Source organism: Hyperoodon ampullatus, assembly GCF_949752795.1.
Source record: "Hyperoodon ampullatus genome assembly, chromosome: X".
NCBI classification, from domain to species: Eukaryota; Metazoa; Chordata; class Mammalia; order Artiodactyla; family Ziphiidae; genus Hyperoodon; species Hyperoodon ampullatus.
This window is the reverse complement of record NC_136913.1, coordinates 41598917-41607083: the sequence shown is the minus strand read 5'-3', so window position 1 is coordinate 41607083 and position 8167 is coordinate 41598917. Positions and strand designations below refer to the sequence as shown.

Here is an 8167-nt window from a genome sequence, read left to right as displayed (position 1 = left end):
ATAGAGTGGCTTATGAACAACACACATTTGTTTCTCATAGTTCTGGAGGCTGGGAAGTCCAAGATCAAGGTGCAGGCAGATTCTGTGTCTGGTGAGAGCCCAATTCCTGGTTCATAGCTGGTAACTTCTCCCTGTGTTCTCACATTGTGGAAGGGATAAGGGAGCTCTGTGGAGTCTCTTTTGTAAGGGCACTAATCCCACTCATGAGGGTGCTGCCCTCATGACCAAATCACCTACAAAAGGCTCCATCTCCTAATACCATTACATTGGAGGTTAGGATTTCAATATATGAATTTGAAGCGGACACAAACTTTCAGTCTATAGAAACCCCTAAGAGCCATACAATGCAAGTCTGAGATTGTTTCCATTTGCTTTCATTCTTCCTTGTGGCTGGTGCTGTCAGACAGGGATTTGAGCTGCACAAAGACCTGAGTAGAGGGTTCCATAGCACCCAGGGCTAACTGTGTAGACTCAGAGACCCCATCTAGCTTCTGAGCCTGTGTTCATTCAAATACACCACACTTCACATCAGAGAAATTTTTATCACTACACTGCCTCAGTATGGAGCATCAGGGTAAGCTAGGTTGTTTTAGAGAAAGTGTCAGCAAACTTTTTCTGTATAGTAAATAATTTTAGGCTTTGAGGGCCATGCAGTCTTTGTCACAACTACTCTGCCATTAGAGCAAAAAGAAGCCATAGACAATAAATGGGCACATTTGTGTTCCAATAAAACTTTATTTGTAAAACATGCTTCCTGCTGGATTTGGCCTACAGGCTGTACTTAGCCACTCTACTGTAGTTTGGCTCTAGAGGGTTTCACACCAGCAATTAAATTTAAATGCCCAGGTTACAAGTAGCATATGTCCCTTTAACTCGCAACTCATTGGCCAGAATTAAACATGTGGCCCCACTCAGCTACAGGGAACAAGGATGTGTAATCCTACTGTGTTCCCAGAATGAGTAAAGCAGGAAATACCCAGAGAATAATATGAATGACTACCACAGAGTGCATGTATTAAAGTTGCATGTTTGCATGCCTGTCTTTTCTACTACAGAGTAAACCCTTCAAGGTCAAGAACCTATCTTATACACAGAGCCAAACAAATGTAGTAGATGTGCATAAAAAGAGAGAAGCTGAGGGAAGGGAAAAGGAATTACAAAAATGTCAGTGGACAGGACAGTGATTGTACTGGTAATAAGGGAAATAATTATCGTTATTGGTAGTGGCGATAGTTATGGTGATTATATTGTTAAAGCTAGTAGTGGTGATGTTCTTAAATGAGCAATCTATACTATATTGATCTTCCACTATATCCTCAACCCATTTCAACCTGACTTCTTCCCCCAACTCCAAATTCCCTGAAACTATGCTCGCTAAAGTCACAAGTAACCTCCTATTTACTAAATGTAATATGCAATTTTTTTAATCCTTTTCTTGCTGAAGTTCTCTGCTATATGTAAAACCACCAAACATTACCTCCTTGAAATTTTCGACTCCATGCACCTCTGTGACACAGCAATTTCATGGTTCTCCTCTGTGTCTCCCCAACCATTCTCTGAACTTCCCCTACTCTTCCAATTCCTTAAATATTAATATTTCTTAGGACTTTATCCTCCTCCTGCTCCTTTTCTCACTCTGCTATCATCACCTGGATGGTCTCACCTACTCGCATAGTTTTCACCACCTTCTATAATGCTGTTGACTCCCATACCCATATTGTCTGTCCATACTTTCTCCCGACTTTCAGAATCATGCATTCAAATTTTAGTCTCATACTCTCGCCAGGAAGTCCCATGGATATTTCAAACAAAACATGGCAGAAAACACACTCCTGTCATATCTCAGTGGTTGCAATGCCATCCACACCAGTCATCCAAGCTAGAAACCTGCGAGATGTTATGCACTCTTCCTCCACGGTCCCATCTCCCTGTCTAGCCCAAATATTTCTTTCTCTTTCTTCCTTTCTAGAATACTGTCTTGGACTGTATTCCTATCAACTTTCATCTAGATTACCAAACAGCTTTCTAACTTATCTCCCTAATTCCTTTGGTTTTATTGTAAAATGTTTTGTACAGAAAACTATAGCAATAAATATAAGATATATCCATGTATCCACCACCCTGCTTTATCAAATCTTAATTTGTTATAATATTTGTAACTGATTTTTAAAGGAAAATAACAATAGATCTAGGTGAAGTTCCATGTGTTACCACCCCTAATCTCATTTTCTCCCTTTTCTCCCCAGAGACAATCAGTATCATGAATTTAGAATTTGTCATTATCATGCAAGCTTTAGTTAAATGATTACATTTGTATACATCCCTAGAACATATATAGTATTATTTTTCAGGTTTTAAACTTTATATGTGAGACCAAACCACATGAATATTTCTGAAATTTGCTTTTCACTAGGTATTATGTGTTATAAACTACAATTTGAAGGCACCCTGAGGACTTCAATTGGGTTTATAGGTTGATATTTTATCCAGCAAACCTCTTACTTGTTTTAATAATTTATGTGTAGGTTCTCTTAAATTTTCCTGAATTTTCTATGTGGACTATCACACAGTCTGCAAATAAAGACAGCTCGTCTCTTCCTAATCCAGTTTGGATACACTTTGTTTTTCTTGACTTTTTGCATTGGTTAATAACTTCAATATAATGTAGGACTGAAGCATTTATTAATGTTTATTGAAATCCTGACTTTATGGGAATATGTCAAAAGTGTCACAATTAAATATATGTTTGCCCTAGGTTTCGGATAGATACATTTGATTGAATTTTATCAAGTGCTTTTTCTGCTCAAGTGATATGATTATAGGACTGTGTTTTTTTTAGTGTGGTATATCTCTTTAATAGATTTTCTGATAATTAATTATCATTTTGTTTCTGGGATAAACTCTAGTTGGTTGATGTCTTGAAATCTTCCTGGGATTTGTTTTAATCAGGTATGGTAAAGTGACAGATATGGAGACAACTGCCTTTGAAATAAGAGTTTATTACTCACTGTTTCCAAGAGAAGAGGACATGTCACACCATGCAGGGCCACATGGGGAAGTACTAGGGTCGGTTAGGAGGCAGAAGGAGCAAGGGAAAAATATGAGCACAAGCCTTCATTGTTGTTTTGGTGGGAAGAAAAAGGCGAGAGAAGTTAAGCATTTTAGGATTGGTTAGTTTGAATAATTTCGGTGGGCTCTGGGCTATGCGGGTAGTCCTCAGTTGTCCTGTACCTGGCCATGGAGTGACTTAGGGCAGGGGGAATATTGGCTTGGTGTATGAGAGTTCAGTAAAGGAGGTAGTTGGGAGCATGGACTATGGATTGGTTGGTTTGCATATCAAAGACATCCTGGCAGGCAAGTTGTTTAATATCTCTAGGAATTAGCTAGCTCTGAAAGGGGTAGTCTCTTCAGGATTAGCAAGGCCCCGAGATGTCAAAACCTCATATAAAATACAGAAAATAAAAAATATGATTAGTACAGTTGAGATGCTTTTATTTATTTAGTTAGTTTTAGTGCTGTTGGGTTTGATATGGTAACATTTGCTTCATGAGATAAGTCTAGGATTTTCTTCTCTTGTACATTACTTCATAAACTCTGTGTGTGAGAGAGAGAGAGAGAGAGAGAGAGAAAAGGCTTTACTGGGGATCAGGCAGGGCTGGGGCAGGGACCATCCTGGGGGAGCAGGGTCTCCACATAAGGCCAATACTGGTCTTCAGAGCAGTGTTGGGGAGCTCAGGGCTGAGCTCTACTGGAGAAGGGTCCAATCAGGTACCTCAAAGCAGAGGCAACCACTGAAGGGAAGGATGGTCTGGTTGGCTTATGCAGGAAGGATAAGATTGGGGAGGAGGAATTGCTAAAGAAAAGTAAGGTACAGTAAACCTTTAAAGGGCCAAGATGAACAGGGATTAGAGGAGAGGAAGGGGTCTAATAAGGCCTGAGGGATAGGGGAGGGGAAAGAAAAGAAGGAGAAAGGAACAAGACGGATGATTCTGGAGTTACAGGGAGGTCCAGCTTTTCTTCAGGGCCCCCGTGAAGCAGGGACAGCTCCTATCTTCTGGTCTTACAGGACTCTACTTGTTGCTCAACACAGCAATCTTTATGTACACAGGGCCTGGGCAAAGGCAGCTGAACTTTATGTAGGCAGAAATCGTCTTCAGACCTTCTAAGTGGGCAATGAAGTCTTTCATGTTTGGAAATGCATCCAGGCACTAGGGCTCAAATATATGGTGCAGGTGAAGACTGTCATAAGCAAGAAAATCCAGAGAGGTGATCTTGTCTCCTGCAAACCATAGAGTCTTCCCCAGAAAGTGAGAAGAGCTTCATCTTTTCACAGAGCTCCTCCAAGTACTTAGATTTCAGTTTCTCAAAGTCAGGGCTGTAGCAGACACTGACCAGCTAATTGGAGGTGTCTAAAACCTAGTTCTCAAAAATGTCCACATGAATCTTCTCTTCTGTCTCCCCTCATAGGTTGTACTTGTAAGCAATGTAGCAAAAGATGGCATCGCTCTGGGTGATCTCAAGAGCATCATCAATTAAACAGGGCAGATTGGGAAAGTCCAGGCTTGGCTTCAATTTCTCATTCAGCCACTGGCTTCTGTCATGGTCAGGAGCATCCCCCAACATGTACTTCTCTTCCTCATAGTTTAAGTCTTTGTATTGCAGAAGCAGGCAGATGGTATGAGCCAGCCTGTGAATGTTCCAGTAACCCAAGTTCATGGCCATGGTTTAGCTTTCTGTGGACTCAGGGGATGGCCTCAGTGGAGCTAGGCTGAAACTTCATCCTTGCAATTTTTCTTTAAGTTAGAAATTATATCAAAATAAAAAGTTATAGGGAAGAAGGAAGGAAGGAAGGAAGGAAGGGAGGAAGGAAGGAAGGAAGGAACCAGAGGACTGTAAGCTGCTCTAGCAAATTAATAAAACCCAAGGAGGGGGTCGTGGGAACCTCTGATTTATAGTCAGTTGGTCAGAAGTACAGGTGACAACCTGGGCTTGCAATTGGTATCTGAAGTGTGATGGGGGGGACAGTCTTGTGGGACTGAACCCTTAACCTATGGAATCTGATGCTATCTCCGGGTAGATAGTGTCAGAACTGAGTTGAATCGTAGGACCCCCAGCTGGTGTCTGGAGAATTGTTTGGTGCTATGGGGAAAACCCACACACTCACACATTGGAAATCTGGAGAATCAGATCCCATTGAGTGATATACCATACTTATGAATAAGATATTCTCTAGATATATTGTATAACACGAGGAATATAGCCAGTATATTATAATAACTATAAATGGAGTATAACTTTTAAAAATTGTGAATCACTGTATTGTACACCTGTAACATATAATATTGTACATCTACCATAACTCAATTTTTAAAAAGAATTGAAAACAGGGACTCAAAAAAATAATAAACAAAAAATAAATAAAGATATTCTCTCTTATCCTAACACATTGAGTGATCCAAGAAACTCCTTAGAAATCAGTATAAAATTGGAAAAGTAGTCTCAGTTTGATTACACTTCAAGAGGCCTCGAAGAGAAAATGTAAGATTTCTGTGAAGGGACTCATTCTCAAAATGGGTCACAAAGGATTTCCACACATAAATATTTTCTCCCTTTCCACCAAGCATGAGCTCATAATAAAAAATTACAACCAATACAGGAAAACAGGCCACCATGAATAAGAATCAGCATTAAAAAAACATGAAGAGTACTATTCTTTTGAACTTCATATAATGGAATTATACATATACTTCCTAAGCACATTAAATTGGCTAAAAAATAAGAAATTAAAAATCATGGAGGGAAATACTGTTACCAACTAAACAAACAGAAATATTTGAAAACCAGCAAAATGAAATTTTCAGAAATAAAAAAATATAGTTTTTGAAATTACCAACTCAATGACTATGTTAAACAACACACTATACATAGCTGAAGATGGTAGTGCTGAACTAGAAAAATAGTATGAAAAAAAATACATAAATGGAGTACAACTGAAAAGGAAATAAAAGATGTAAAAGCACAATTAAGAGACTTAGAGAATAGAATAAGAATGTTCACCATATCTCTAATAGAAGTTCGAAAAGAAGAGAACACAGAGCATGAAAGAAAGATAATATTTGAAAAGATAATGACATTGAGAATCATACTAAATATCAAGCTGGATAAGTAAAAATAAATCCCCAGAACACACTCAGACACATCATAGTGAAACTGCAGTATTCCAAAGACCAAGAGAATATTTTAAAAGCTATCTGGGAAAAAATCTGGCTGATTAAATATAGACTGACTTCATACTCCTTATCCAAAAGATAAGGAGGACAATGGGGAGCTGAGAGAAAATAGTAATCTTTTAAGATCAGTTGAAAGAAAGAGATTTGTAGACAACACTGAACTTACTACCAACATATCATCAACGAAGAAATTTATACTTCACAGTCACCAAAATCCTGGATGCTTTTTTCTGCTTCTCAACCTGGAACTCAGCAAGTCCAGTACTACTGCTTTGCTTTCTGTTCCATTTTCTTGTTTTTAGGGCTGGCTGTATCTTTTTTGGTTTTCTATTTTTACATTTTATCTCTCTCTGCTATATGTTTGGACCAGAGGGGTATATAAAACATGAAATCACTGTGTCATCCTGACTGGAAATCTCCTTATTTCTTTACCTTCATTTCAATGTCCGTATAACCTCCAGAATAATCTAGCTCAGTGCTTCTTAAACCACCTATGGTGAAAGATTAGTGTGATAATTTTTTCCAATAGATGACAGACCCATACTTTGTCAAAGTCAACTGATCACTCATTTGAATGTGGCAGCAATGTCAAATTGCAATAAAACTTTAAAAATACTTAATGTCAATTTCTGTACTTACTGCAGACAAGTAACAAACTGTTCTTGGACTAACACTGATACGTGGACCACACTTTGAGTAGCACTGGTCTAGCTAAAATTCAAATCTGCTATTTCCTCTATATCAGGAAGCTTCTAGCTCCAGAAACTTATAGCCACTGCCATAATCAAAAAGCTGCTGTTAAAAAAAAAAAAAAAAAGCTGCTGTAATCAGGACACCATTTTTACCAGCGCTACTGCAGAACCACACCATACCTGCTATGATCCACACCAGGAAAACTGAAACCCCACACCCTGCCCCTCAATACCCATGAAGTTAGTTACTTGATATTGGGAGCTCTATTAATGCTGCTTCAAAAAAACTCTGCCTTCCATCTTACATGAGTTATATACATGCAGAACCCAGTTGCAAGGGAGTCTGTGGAACATAGATTTCAATAATCCAGCCTCTACAGCACAAGACAGGACATGAGATCAGTGTTTTTCATACTGCAGGTCATAATCCATTAATGGATTGTAAAATTCATTCATTTTAAGGGTCATGATTCATATTTTTATTAATGAAATGGAATGAGATGGTAAAGACTAGAAAACATCATGGTGTACATTCAGGGCTACTATTGTTTCATGGAAATTTGGTTTCAGTTGTATAAATAGAGAGAATGTAATATAGATGTGTACTGGGATACCATTTAAAATGCATTTATTCAGCTTCCCTGGTGGCGCAATGGTTAAGAATCTGCCTGCAAATGCACGGGACATGAGTTCAATCCCTGGTCTGGGAAGATCCCACATGCTGCGGAGCAGCTAAGCCCGTGAGCCCAAACGACTGAAGCCCGCGTGCCTAGAGCCCGTGCTCCACAACAAGAAAAGCCACTGCAATGAGAAGCCCGTGCACCGCAATGAAGAGTAGCCCCCACTTGTTGCAACTAGAGAAAACCTGTGCACAGCAATGAAGACCCAACGCAGCCAAAATAAATAAATAAAAATAAATAAATAAATAAGAATAAATTAAATGCTTTTATTACTGTAGGTTGCAATCCAAAAAATTTTAAATGCATTATAGTAGCACAATGCTTCTCAAACTTTAGCCTGCATCAGAATCCATATATATATATATATGTATGTGTATATGGAGCAAGAGAGAGAGGGGGGAAGAGAGAGAGAGAGAGAATGTTATCTCACTATTTGGTTAGACCTTCAAATAAAGTAGTGAATATTTTGATATTATTTTAGATTTATTATAGATTAATAAAAATAATTCATACTTCCAATCTGGTCAGAATTTGATTAATTGCCCAATACAATTTCACTTATTTT

The 8167-nt window shown here is 38.5% G+C and overlaps 1 pseudogene across 1 annotated transcript; it reads right to left on the bottom strand.

Annotated features, from left to right (window-relative positions):
* Positions 1–4070: 4070 nt before the first annotated feature.
* On the bottom strand, positions 4071–4722 carry LOC307069638 (glutathione S-transferase Mu 4-like; annotated as a pseudogene). The gene has a single exon. The product of its transcript is annotated as a glutathione S-transferase Mu 4-like (transcript).
* Positions 4723–8167: the final 3445 nt, after the last annotated feature.